Source organism: Ahaetulla prasina, chromosome 2, assembly GCF_028640845.1.
Source record: "Ahaetulla prasina isolate Xishuangbanna chromosome 2, ASM2864084v1, whole genome shotgun sequence".
NCBI classification, from domain to species: domain Eukaryota; kingdom Metazoa; phylum Chordata; class Lepidosauria; order Squamata; family Colubridae; genus Ahaetulla; species Ahaetulla prasina.
Genome location: NC_080540.1, coordinates 85,972,893 through 85,987,860, shown reverse-complemented (window position 1 = coordinate 85,987,860; position 14,968 = coordinate 85,972,893).

Below are 14,968 nucleotides of genomic sequence, written 5' to 3'. Positions count from 1 at the left end.
ATGTTGTTGAAGTAACTCACTCACTCATTCATTCATTCATTCATTCATTCCTTGTGTGTCCAATCACACTTAGCCAATAAAAATTCTATTCTATTCTATTCTATTCATTCATTCATTCATTTTATTTTGTCAAATACATATTAAATAATTATATAAATATAAGCATGAATTGAATACATAAAAGGAATACAACTAAAGGGAACATTAGGACAGGGACGGTAGGCACGCTGGTGCTCTTATGCACGCCTTACAGACCTCTTAGGAATGGGGTGAGGTCAATACTAGATAGTCTTTGGTTAAGGCTTTGGGGATTTTGGGAAGAGACCAGAGTCAGGTAGCACATTCCAGGCATTAACAACTCTGTTACTGAAGTCACATTTTCTGCAATCTAGATTGGAGAGGTTCACTTTTAAGTTTGAATCTATTGTGTTCTCGTGTATTGTTGTGGTTGAAGCTGAAGTAGTCATTGATAGGAAGTACATTGTAGCAGATAATTTTATGAGCTATGCTCAGGTCATACCAAAGGTGGCGTAGTTCTAAATTTTCTAAAGCTGGGAATCCTCCTTCCCCCTTTTGCACTTTTATTGTTTTTTGTTCAAATAAATATTCATGTTATTTTACTTGGCTCTATCTTTATTTTTTACATTGACCAGTAGCTGCCTCATTTCCCACCCTCGGCTTATACTCGAGTCAATAGTTTTTCCCAGTTTTTGTGGTAAAATTAGGTGCCTCGGCTTATATTCGGATCGGCTTATACTCGAGTATATACGGTATTTCTTTATTTAAACGGAGAAACAGAATGACCACGAGTGGGCAAAAAAGAAGTGAGAGTGGGAGTGAGTTCCAACTTCCTGCTGGCTTCCCCACTGACTTTCCTTGAAGGAAGCTGGCAGTCACATGACCATGACTGACTACTATGGCACAATAGGATGGAAGCACTGAAGCGGCCACAACTTCACAAAATTACAATCCCATAGGAGTCACAATCTCAGATTTTGGATGCATTCTGTAAGTTAGCCCATTTGAAATATGTTGATTAAAAAACTGTTGCCCTATTATGTACTGTTTCACCCAAATGAAGAATAAAAACAATCAGACACAAGAGCTTCAGTAGTATATTATTATTGATTACTCATACCTGTGATCCAGTATTGCTGTTCAATTACCTTAGATCCGTGATGGCAAACCTATGGCACGCCTGCCATAGGTGGCACATATAGCCATATCAGTGGGCATGCGAGCTCAGCTCTGGCACGCATGTGTGTGCCGGCCAGCTGATTTTCTTCTGGGCCCACCAGAAGTAGAGAAACAGGCTGTTTCCTGCCTCCGGAGGACCTCAGGGGGTGGGGAAGGCTCGTTTTTCGCTCTCCCCAGCCTCCAGAGCCTTTCTAGGATTCTGGGGAGAGTGAAAACAGCCTTCCCCACCCCCAGAGGCCCTCCAGAGGCTGGAAACAGCCCGTTTGTCAACTTCCAGTGGGACCAGAAGGCCCATTTTTTTCTGTTTTCAGCCTCCAGAGCCTTTCTAGGAGTCTGGGGAGGGTGAAAACGGCTTTCCGAGACCCTCTGAAGGCCAAAAACAGCCCATTTGCCAATTTCCGGTGGGACGGGCCTACCGTGCCATCACGTGCCAGGAGCTGGGGAGCAGGGGGGAGGTCGCACATTCCTGCATGGAGGCAGGGTGCATAGAATTATGGGTGTGGGCATGTGCATGTGCACAACCCTCCCCCGTTCTTGGCATGTGATGGCAAAAAGACTAGCCATCACTGACTTAGATTATCTGTATTTGTTATAATTATTGTAAATACACTGGAATGTTTTCTTCTATAAGCTTCGTTAAAGCAAGCAGCTTCTCCTGATTCAAGTATGTTTCCTTTGACTGATAGAAAAGTCACAATACATCGCCTATCTTTATAAAATTATTGACATACTTGCAGAACACCACCAGGTAAGAAAGGAATTCCATAATTTTGGTAGCATCTCTGAGGAGACCCTTATTGCTGCCCCAACCTAATTGTCACAAACAAGCTGAAATCATAATTCTGAATCCATCATTTTCCTGCCTGGGAGCACTCTGTCTTTTCTGGTTGAAGTCTCAAGTTATTTGCTCTCATTCAGTGCTCTGATGCCTTTAGGCCGTCTTTCAGAAGATTATGAACTACAGTGCATAACTCTCAGTCTTGAAAAATTCTTCTTCAACAACCAAACCAAACTTGTAAATGCTAAAACTTTTTTCTGAGTCATTCTTATCTCAACCACTTAGAGAGGGCTGTAAAGCACTATGAAGTGGTATATAAGTCGAGTGATATTGCTATATCCCACTGTATATAGATTTTCTGTGGTAAGAGAAATGTAGTTCCCAACAAGTATTGAAAACTAATGTGGTGTAGTGTTTAAGGTACTGGATTAGGAACAAGGAGATCCATATTCTAATTTACTTTAGCCCATGGCTCACTTACTTACTGGGGCTCTATGGAGATTCTCAGTCATCCAGGTCATGGTTGTCCCAAAGGTGCTTTTTCAAGAGGCAACTGAATTTTCTGGTTTTTCTTTGAAGACATTTCACTTCTCATCTAAGAAGCTTCTTCAGCTCTGACTGGATGGTGGGGAATGGAAGGATTTATACTCCTTGCAGATAGATTTGCATTCTTTTAGAGGGCCATTGAGGCCACCTGGAGGTTTATCTGTGTTGTCAGGGTTACCTAAGTAGTGGAAATGGCTGTGGAGCCTTCTTGGAACTGTTGAAAGGACTGGGTTGTAGACTGGAGATAGATGATGTTGTATTTTCCCACTCTGTTGAGAGAAGGCTGTATAGTTTTGACATAGATGGCTTCTTTGACCCCTCTTTACTTACTGGGGTAACCTTAGGCCAGTCATTCTTTCTCTCTCAGCCCAACCTATCTCATTGGATAAAGAGCCTTGGTGGTTAGAATGCAACATTGCAGGCTATTCCTGTCTTCCATTGAGAACCTATATACTGCATGAGTCAAAAAGAGGGCTGTAAAATATTTACAGACCTCTTACATCCTGGACATAAACTATTTCAACGCCTACCCTCAAAATGACGCTATAGAGCACTACACACCAGAACAACTAGACACAACAACAGTTTTTTCCCGAAGGACATCACTCTGCTAAACAAATAATTCTCTCAACACTGTCAAACTATTTACTAAATCTGCACTACTATTAATCTTTTCATCGTTCCCATCACCCATCTCCTTCCGCTTATGACTGTATGACTATAACTTTGTTGCTTGTATCCTTACGATTTATATTGATATTATTGTTTCCTGATTGCTTATTTGTACCCTATAACTATCATTAAGTGTTGTACATTATGATTCTTGGTGAACATATCTTTACTTTTATGTACACTGAGAGCATATGCACCAAGATGAATTTCTTGTGTGTCCAATCACACTTGGCCAATAAAAAATTCTATTCTATTCTATTCTAACTCTGCTCACAGCTATGAGTTCAATCCTGACTAGCTCAAAGTTGACTCAGCCTTCTATCCTTCTGAGACAAATTGTTGGGGGGCAATATGCTGTAAAGCACTATGGAGCAGTACATAAATCCAAATGCTATTGCTATTGTTGTTGCAGGGAAAAGTAAGAGGAAGGAGCAATATGGACAGTAGCAATAGCAATAGCACTTAGACTTACATACCACTTTACAGTGCTGTACAGCCCTCTCTAAGTGGTTTTACAGTGTCAGCATATTGCTCCCAACAATTTGGGTCCTCATTTTATCCACCTCAGAATGCCGGAAGACTGAGTCAACCTTGAGCCTGGTGGGATTTGAACTGCTGGCTGCCCAAATTGCAGGCAGCCAGCAGTCAGCCTGCAGTACTGTACTCTAACCACTGTGCCACCGAGGCTCTTGAGTTCCTGTACATAAAAGTGGAATATTTATCAATCAATCAATCAATCAATCAATTTATCTATCTTAATACTGTTGTATGTTGAAGTAGACAGCCCCTATTTGTATATATTTATGAGGAAGGATAATGACACGGGGTTCACACATAGCACTTTTTATCAGCCCTGTGATGTGGGCCAGGCTAAGAAACAAGGGATTCCAGGAATGGTCTTTTATTGTTGTAGGGCATAGTATAACCTTGAATGTCCGGAACCAAAACCTTCACTGCCCATTTTGAGGACAAAGAAGTCAAAGCAGAGTCTGTGAGTGTTCTGAGTTTCTTTCTCATGCTTTTTTACTTTCCAAGTAGAAGTAAAGTACCCGGTTTTCCTCTCAAAGCCTGTTCTCAAAGCCAGAGCTCCATTTCTCAACACGTTTCTACAATTCCTTAAAGCAGGGATTATAACGCAGCTGCACACGAGTTCTACATGCAGATCTTACTTTATAGGTTTTTGAATTACTTTAACCTGCAGCCTAACATGTTGTCTCAGAATCGGCCATGGGAGAAAAAGCAGCAAGCAAGTATATAGCTTGTGAACCACTATCACATTTATTTCAATTAATTGAAATAAAAAAAATGGATGTTACTGGTCTAAAATACAAACCCAATGAATCGACTTCCTTGTCACACAGACTTCAGAGGATAATTAGAACTGCAGAAAAAATAATTCCTACCAACCTACCTTCCATTGAGGACCTGTATACTGCACGAATCAAGAAGAGGGCCGTGAAAATATTTGCAGATCCCTCGCATCCTGGACATAAACTGTTTCAACTCCTACCCTCAAAACGACACTATAGAGCACTGCACACCAGAACAACTAGACACAAGAACAGTTTTTTCCCGAAGGCCATCACTCTGCTAAACAAATAATTCCCTCAACACTGTCAGACTATTTACTGAATCTGCACTACTATTAATCGTTTCATAGTTCCCATCACCAATCTCTTTCCACTTATGACCGTATGACTATAACTTGTTGCTGGCAATCCTTATGATTTATATTGATATATTGACCATCAATTGTGTTGTAAATGTTGTACCTTGATGAACGTATCTTTTCTTTTATGTACACTGAGAGCATATGCACCAAGACAAATTCCTTGTGTGTCCAATCACACTTGGCCAATAAAAATTCTATTCTATTCTATTCAAAAGGCAGTGATTTTGTAGCAGCTTTCCTGCCTATGCCAGCACAGTGGCTTAACATCACATCTTGAGTTATTATGAGCCTATTGTTGCAAAAACATTGCAGACTAACATTACATCCTAAGCACATTGTTTTTACATGAATTGCACTTAACATTGGCAATTGCTGCCTGTTTCTATCAGCAAAGAAGATGAAGGGTTTTTTTCTTCTTCTTTTCTTATCATTGTTTTGGAGCATATCAGTGCCACATCAGTCTCTCATTTCTTTATTCCTTGGGAGTAGCTGATTTTGAACAGATTACTTTGTCTCTCCCCATCTGTTTGGCTGCTTTTTAGGAGCCTTCTATGTGCATATTGGGAATACTCCCCCTCCCTTTCTCTTTGAGTGAGGAGAGGCTCACATTCAGGGAGGATTTATTCTGTCTGTCACATGCTAAACTTATTTTCTTGGTAACTGTAATCTTCCCACAATTTGGGCAGTTTTTGCATGTAGCTGTGAGGAAAAGGGAAGGGATTGTTAGTCATCTTGTGGATGAGGATTCTGATTTTTAAAATTTATTTATTAAAATTATTTTTATTCTGCCTTTATTATTTTTATAAATAACTCAACGCGGTGAATATACAGTGCATAACGCGCTTTTCTCCTCCAATTTCCCTCACAACAACAACCCTGTGAGGCAGAGTGATTGGCCCAAAGTCACCCTGCTGGCTATTATGCCTAAGGTGGAACAAGAACTCAATATCTCCTAGTTTCTAGCAGAACACCTGACCCACTAGGCTCCTTAGGGAGCAGTCTGTTGTAATCCTTAGACATTGGCAATAGGTAAGAGGCCTCTTTGCAAGGATGTTAAGTTACTTAAATTGCATACACAGAATTGTCTCTTTATTGTTCTATGAAACAGCATCTCAACACTTGTGATGCAATCTATTGTTTCTGTTTGGTAGGTTAAGGCATTTTTGCAAGTGAAACATAGATAAGCCTACTACAGCAAACTATAAAGCATACACTGACAATATTCCATACCCTCAGCATATTGCATGTGGCACAGGTAATAGGAAACAAAATCTCTTTAGCATGTAGAAATGATTTTCATTCTAATTGTGTAATTACTGATTCCAATAGCAGCACACTGGTTTTAGTGAACTGGGCTTTAGCAAGATTTATGTAACTTCAGAGATCTCCCTGCCTTCTAAAGGTAGGTTTAGCAACTGTCGTTTTCTCACCCCTCAATTTGGGGGGTGCGCCGGCCACTTGCATCCTAGCTTCGACTTGGGCCACCGCCGGGTTCTCTCAAGTGGAGGCTTTCCTTGGCTTTACCCCCCACTTTCTGTTACTTTGTTGGTTGCTGACATCTCAAAACTGCCAACCTCCCGGTTGGGTCCAGGTAGGCTGCTACTTGGAGAGCTGGTTTAATGTCAACTGTCCAGTTGGCTAATCCAAATATAAGAAACCAAGAGTATAAAACTTTACCTAATAAACCACATAGGCACAGAAGAAGCAAAACCAGCTCTGGGCTTCCCAGGCAAAAGGACACATAGTTCATTCCTCTTTCCCCACAGGCCACCCACAGTCCTTTATGTCCACCAATCACTTCTGTTCATTTTGTTATGGGAACCAGCTGGCCACGCTGGGACATCTGCTTGGGGTGTCCTTGAAATGGGAGCAATGTTTCTTGGGAACCGACAATGCTTGGATGCCATTCCCACCCCCCTTGCATTCCATTCCATTCTATTCCATTCCATCCCCCTATCTTTTCTTTGCCAAGCTGCGAGCAAAGCAGAACATAGGTGAAAGTGCAAATCAGTCTTGACTGATAAGTACTAATAAAAAAAAATTATGAGATCCTTTGGGTGCAAAAACGTCACTAGAGAAGCTTCCCTGGAGAACAGCAATTATCTTTTTTGATACTAGTTGAAGGCCTTTTGGATCCCTTTTGATTGACCAAGTTCTCTTGTATGTTTATTGCATCTGGCTTTAAATGATTAATATTATCATTTTTATATTTTTATTACTCTGCTGCACTTCATTATTTTAGGAAGTATTTAAGAATGAGTTTTCACGGTGCTTGTTACTTTGCTGTTTTAATATGGAAGAATGAGGAAGTTTTATGCTGAAGAACCATAAATAAAAAATAAAAAAATCCTAAATAAAAGTAAAGAGTCTCAGCAAGCTCAAGCAACTTACTCTGGAAATCCCAAAAGTATTTTTTTCAAGAGGCAACTGGACTTTCTGGTTTTTCTTTGAAGACATTTCGCTTCTCATCCAAGAAGCTGCTTTAGCTCACTGCCTCTTGAAAAAAGTATCTTTGGAACAACCATGATCCGGATGACTGAGAATCTCCATAGACATTTACATATCATTGAAAATATGAAATTAATTTGGCATACAGAATGTGAGTTGCAAAAATGCAGATGATTACTTGGTGGCATCCAAAAGACACAGCAAGTGACATTATTTAGCTGCTTTCTAGTGGTCATCCTCAATTTGCACCCAAGATATACTGTTCCTAATTTTAATATAATTCCTTTAAGTATCTACTGCTCTAAATTGTAGCTATGATCACCTCAGCATCTTGAATCTCCTTTTTTTGATACCACACTGATGGCACAACAGTAACAATATAAAAATAATATATTTTCTGAGTATTTGTTATGAGCATACTTAAAATACTGTATGTGCCACAAGAAATATTATCAACATTTTCTTCACAAAAAATAATTTGTAATTCTGATTTTATACAAAATAGTTAAAAGCAAAATTATAGCCCCAGATGTCATCTGCCCCTTTGTTGGTGGGGAAGACCTCCGATGCTAGATCTACAGCTTTACCACCTTGGAAGCCTTCAATGCAAATTCAGAGTTTGAAAACCAGGAAGTGACTTGCTGGTAGAATACTTGAGATGAGTCATCATCCTCTTGACAAAGGAAGCATCCAAAAAATTGTGAGATCATTGGAGAAGCTTCCCTGTCAAGAAAATAAGTGCAGGGAAAGGAAGTGTAGGATTTTCCCAAGGACCCATCCTGAGATTAAAGCTTTTTAATTTCTTTACTAATTGGGCATCATTAGGGAATGAATTGAAACTGCCAGTAAATCTGCCAAGATTAATATGCCACATTAGGTTTTTCCTCCTTATGTATAGAAGAAAGGAGTTTAATATGGAATATATACACACGTCCCTTCTATACTCCCTCCCAACACTGAAAATATCTTCCAACAATAAAACAAGCAGAAATAAAATTTATTGCAATTAAAATCAAAACCAGACTTAAAGCCAATGATTAAAACAATTAATAGTTAAAAGCTTAAAAACGTATTTGTGATTTTAAATATATTCTTAAAGACTGAAAGCCAGCATAGCCTAGAAAATACACAAGAAAAGCCCTTTTCTAAGTATCCAATATCAAGCTTTTGGCTGCAGGGGCATCTTCAGAAGGGCCTGTCCTGATGGTCTCAGTAATTGGGCAAACAAATTCATAGAGAGCCTTAAGGATCAACACCTCATACCTTAAACTTTTCCCAATAGTTACTCCCAATCCTACACGGATTTATAGTAAACTTGTACTTTGTCCTTAGCCATTGCATTTTGCATCAACAGTCATTTCAAGATAGTTTTTAAGGACAGACCCACATAAAATACATTATTTATTTATTTATTTATTTATTTTTGTCACACAGTATATATAAGCATAAAGATGTAATAACTATACAATATATAAGCATATATATAAGTATGAGTATGTAATAACTGTATTAATTGGATATAACAAAAGGAAACAATAGGACAGGAACAGTAGGCACGCTTGTGCTCTTATGCACGCCCCTTACAGACCTCTTAGAAATGGGGTGAGGTCAATAGTAGACAGTTTTTGGTTGAAGCTTTGGGGATTTTGGGAAGAGACCACAGAGTCAGGTAGTTTATTCCAAGCATTAACAACTCTGTTGCTGAAGTCATATTTTCTGCAATCAAGATTGGAGCGGTTAACATTAAGCTTAAATCCATTGTGTGCTCGTGTATTGTTGCAATTGAAGCTGAAGTAGTCTTCGACAGGAAGGACTTTGTAATAGATGATTTTGTGAGTTCAACTCAGGTCATGTCGAAGGCGGCATAGTTCTAAATTTTCTAAACCCAGGATTTCAAGTCTGGTGGCATAAGGTATTTTGTTGTATTCAGAGGAGTAGAGAACTCTTCTTGTAAAATATTTCTGGACATGTTCAATTGTATTGATGTCAGAAATGGGGTATGGGTTCCAGACAGTCGAGCTGTATTCAAGAATTGGTCTAGCAAATATTTTATATGCTCTGGTTAGTAGTGTATGGCACATTCTATGCCATGGTTCCAAACAGTTGATCATACATCATGCGATCAACTGTTCGGAACCATGGCATAGAAATGTGTCACTAACTTTGTCTGGCTCTGGAAAGGTAATGATGCATTAGATGTAATTGTGCAAACATGCCCTTCACCACATCCCCTACCTGTAAATTCTGTAACAGTTACAAGGACTCCCAAACTACAAATCTTTCTGGCAGAGGGCAACCTAATCCTACTAGACAACCTTCATCTCAAACCTTGAGTTCAACTTTCTCCTTGCCAGTATCTTTACTGCCCTTCCTGCATTTAACTTCAGTTTGCCCTTAATCTAGTCCTTGTCTGAAATTAGGCTGAATGAGCTAACCAGAAATATTGATGTTCCTGCAAAGTATGTAATCCTTTTGGATAAATTCTTATCAAAGGAAGAAGGATTGGATGAAGAGCTTTGGGGACAGAGGCAGTCTCCTTCTCCAGGTGCAGGTCAGATCAAAATCTTACAGCAGAACTCATTTTATCCAGCAGAATCTGAATAGTAGACAACCGATGTAGGAGTTTTTTTCCACAACCCATGAGAATAGAGTAGCTGCCTCCAAACAGCATAGCAATAAATAGAGGGCTGTGGAAATATAAGGCTTCAAGACTCTGCACCTTGGGATTTAAAGCTCACTAAAGAATCAAGAATTTCTCCTGAGTAGACCATGGTCTATTAATGGAATTAATGGAATCGTCTTCCATAAATATCTTGAGTAGTTGGGTTATTAGAACCAATATTTATTACAGCTCCCTTTGGGTTTATACATTCAGAACCTTTTCCCAGCTTCCACATCTGGTCTCTTCATCTTTGTCCTGTTTCTTGACTGCCTATTTTTCCCCGGGTCTTTTGAATCTTGGGTATGGTCTCAGTTCTTTTTGATTCCTAGACTTGACTTAGGATTGAACTAATAAAAATGTCTAGTTTATAAATGAGATGGAAACCAAAATTTGAAAACTTGAATAATCAGATACTTTTCAGATACTCGGCATTTTTGTTCCTGAATATATCACGCAAATCCAAATGTATGCTTTTGAATCTTTAAGTTTGGTTCTTTGTCTGATGAAAATATAGATGATTGCAATCTCCCCAGGTTTAGTCATATGAAATTCTCACTGAGTTCAGCGAGGCATAGGTTCAAGTAATTGAGCATGGGATTGCATTGCAAGGCTTGTGTTCAACTCTGGTGTGGATTTTGAAGGGTTTTGTGAGCCAAAACCATCTTATATTGAAAATGAAGCAAAGCATAGAAGACAGCTGAAATGAGGTACACTGCACTTGAGCAGAGTGATATATTGAACTCCCGTTGAACTTAATGCAATTAGCATACCTAATTAAATGCTGATGGAACTTGGGCATGATACATTTTTATTAGTTGATTTCCATAATCATTCCATTCCAGGAAGAATGAACCAGAGATCAGCATTAAATAGCGGCAGATGGAAAATCTGTGTAAACAAAAGTCAGGACAGCCTTTTGTACGTCTAATTTCTGAACCAAAGTAGACAAAGATCCTGAATTTTCTAAAGCTGGAGGAATTGAATGTTTTTAAAAAAACAAAATGTCTGTATGGAGGGTATAGAAACCAGTTTGTTTATTTATTTATTTATTTTGTCACAACAATATATGTAGGTATCATACAAAGAGATTATATAGTATATAAACACTTATATGAGTAAATATAAGGAGGTATAAGCATATATATATATATATAGGAAGAAGAAAAGAAAAACAATAGGACAGGAACGGTAGGCACGTTTGCGCGCTTATGCATGCCCCTTAATGGTCCTCTTAGGAAAGGGGTGAGGTCAATAGTAGAAAGTTTTTGGTTGAAGCTTTTAGGATTATGAGAAGAGACCACAGAGTCAGGTAAAGTAGACCACAGGTAAAGTAGACCACAGAGTCAGTTTTATGTGGATGTTGCCATTTAGAAAAATTACTATTGTAACTGAAATGTCTGTTTGATAGAAAGTCAATACATTCAATCACTGTTTTGACAGAAATGCTAGAAAACTTGAGAAATAGAGTCTAAGCTGGGTGCCTGAGTTCCAAACAATGTAAAATAAATCACATTTCAGCACCTAGAGGCACCCATTTTACAGAAAAGAGACGTAAGCAAAAGTCGTATTCACAATTCTACTCCCTTAATAGAATGGCCAAGGCCACAAACAACTGCTATACACACACATATTCTGCCATCAAAATTTGATCACAAATTGCTCCCCACCAAAAAAACCCAAACAACCCCCCACCTCTTTACAAAGATAATATACTAACATTGACCTCCTAAAGATAACATACCAGTGTTTCACTAAGGTCTTTTTTCAGTTCTGTGCAAATCTTTCAAAACAAAGGGAACCCTTTTGACTTGTTAATGTGGCCATGATTTTTTCCCTCCTGACATAGTTGCTTCAAAAGCTGCATGTGTGCGTCTGCACAGCCACATGAAGAGCTAACCAGAGCAATTTCCAAAGTAGCAAAGAGAACCTGAAGGAAGATGTGCAGTTATAAATAAGAGGGAAACTTGAATTTTTGTTCTTCTTATACTGCTCAAACTTTGCTCTTACATTTCTGGAACCAGGTGCAGTTCAGGGCATTTCGACGCTATCAATATTACCCATTTCCCACCATCAAAAACAGATTGAAAATGGCCTGCAATCGTTTAAACTTCTGACTTGGAGAATTTGGAACAAAAGATGACATTCCCCCCATTTCTTTGAGCTGATCTGAATCCTGGAATAATAAAAAATCGCCTTCACAGAAGGCAATTTGAAGGGAAAACAATTTGAAGGGAATTGAATTACCTGCAACCCTCTTTTTTCTATGTTTTAAATAGCCCTATGTGCAAGCCAACTCTGTATTTCAGATTATGTACATACTTTTGCACTTTTGAAAGCATGTCTTCTGAATAAAATCCTAAACCCTTAGAACTACATTAGTTATTCTGTTTGCATTCCGAAAAGTTTATTTATTTATTTATTTATTTATTTATTTATTTATTTATTTATTTATTCAAATTTGTATACCGCCCTATCTCCCGAAGGACTCAGGGCGGTTCACAGGCACATAAAACATTTATATACAATTAAAATAACTATTAAAAGACTTATTCTAATGCCAAATATTAAAAATGTAATCTTAAAACCAAATTTAAAAATCTATAAATTTAAAATCTAAATTTAAAAATCTAAGCCAGTCCTGCGCAGATGAATAAATGCGTCTTAAGCTCGCGACGGAAGGTTCGGAGGTCCGGAAGTTGACGGAGTCCTGGGGGGAGTTCGTTCCAGAGGGTGGGAGCCCCCACAGAGAAGGCCCTTCCCCTGGGCGTCGCCAGACGACACTGTCTAGCTGACGGCACCCTGAGGAGTCCCTCTCTGTGAGAGCGCACAGGTCGGTGAGAGGTATTCGGTAGCAGTAGGCGGTCCCGTAGATAACCCGGCCCTATGCCATGGAGCGCTTTAAAGGTGGTTACCAACACCTTGAAGCGCCCCCCGAAGGCCACAGGTAGCCAGTGCAGTCTGCGCAGGATAGGTGTCATACGGGAGCCACGAGGGGCTCCCTCTATAACCCGCGCAGCCGCATTCTGAACTAACTGCAGCCTCCGGATGCCCTTCAAGGGGAGCCCCATGTAGAGAGCATTGCAGTAATCCAGGCGAGACGTCACGAGGGCGTGAGTGACCGTGCATAGGGCATCCCGGTCTAGAAAGGGGCGAACTGGCGCACCAGGCGAACCTGGTAAAAGCTCTCCTGGAGACGGCCGTCAAATGATCTTCAAAGACAGCCGCTCATCCAGGAGGACGCCCAAGTTGCGCACCTTCCATCGGGGCCAATGACTGCCCCAACAGTCAGCCGAGGACTCAGCTGACTGTACCGGGATGCCGCATCCACAGCCACTCTGTCTTGGAGGATTGAGCTTGAGCCTGTTTCTCCCCATCCAGACCCGCACGGCCTCCAAGCACCGGGACAGCACTCGATAGCTTCGCTGGGGTGGCCCGTGTGAAAAGTACAGCTGGGTGTCATCAGCGCACAGCTGGTACCTCACACCGAAGCCACTGATGATCTCACCCAGCGGCTTCATATAGATGTTGAACAAAAGGCGAGAGGATTGACCCCGCGGCACCCCACAAGTGAGGCGCCGCGGGCCGACCCCTGCCCCCCCGACAACCCCCTCTGCGACCGGTCGGAGAGATAGGAGGAGAACCACCGATAAACGGTGCCTCCCACTCCCAATCGCACCAATCGGCGCAGCAGGATACCATGGTCGATGGTATCAAAAGCCGCTGAGAGGTCTAACAGGACCAGGGCAGAGGAACATCCTCATCCCTGGCCCTCCAGAGATCATCCACCAACGCGACCAAAGCCGTCTCAGTGCTGTAACCGGGCGGAAGCCGGACTGAACAGGTCTAGATAGACAGTTTCATCCAGGTGTAGGGAAACTGATATGCCACCATACTCTCTACAACCTTCGCCGAAGGTTGAGACCGGACGATAATTACCTAAAACAGCCGGGTCCAGGGAAGGCTTCTTGAGGAGGGGTCTCACCACCGCCTCTTTCAAGGCAGTCGGGAAGACTCCCTCCACCAAAGAAGCGCTTGTAATTGCCTGGAGCCAGCCTTGTGTCACCTCCTGAGTGGCCAGCACCAACCAGGAGGGGCACGGGCCCAGTAAACACGTGGTGGCATCCAACCTACCCAACAACCTGTCCATGTCCTCGGGAGCCACAGGGTCAAACTCATCCCATAAATGTCACCAAGACCGCCTCAGCCGTCTCACCAGCGTCACTACAATTCTGGTCCAGACCATCCCGGTTGAACGATTTTATCGTATAGATAACCGTTAAACTCCTCAGCACGCCCCTGCAACGGGTCATCCCGCTCCCCTGATGTAAAGGGAGCGAGTCACCCGAAACAGGGCGGCTGGGCGGTTATCTGCCGATGCAATGAGGGAGGAGGCGAGCTACGCGCTTCTCAATGCCACTAGGTAAGTCCTAGTATAGGACTTCACTAGTGTCCGATCAGCCTCGAACGGCTAGACCTCCAAGAACTCTCTAGGCGTCTTCTCCGGCGCTTCATCCCTCGCAGCTCCTCGAAGAACCAAGGAGCTGGTTGGGACCTGCGCCGGGTCAGAGGCCGCAAAGGCACGACTCGGTCTAAGGCCCCCGCCGCGGCCCGTTCCCAGGCCGCAACAAGTTCCTCAGCCGAGCCGTGGGCCAGACCCTCAGGGAATGGCCCAAGCTCCGTCCGGAACCCCTCCGGGTCCATCAGGCGCCTGGGACGGAACCATTATTAGTTGCTTAAGCAATAGTTAAGAGCAGAAGAGAGAGATTTTTAACTAAGCCTAGGTTTCTTTGATAGATTCTGATGGATGCAGTGTGATAGTTTAATACAGGTAGTTCTCAACTTAGGACCACAATTGAACCCAACATTTCTGCTGTTAAGTGAGACATTTGTTGAGTGAATTTTGCCCCATTTTATGACCTTTCTTGCCACAATTGTTAAGTGAATCATTGCAGTTTTTAAGTTAGTAACACAGTTTTTAAGTGAATCTCATTTC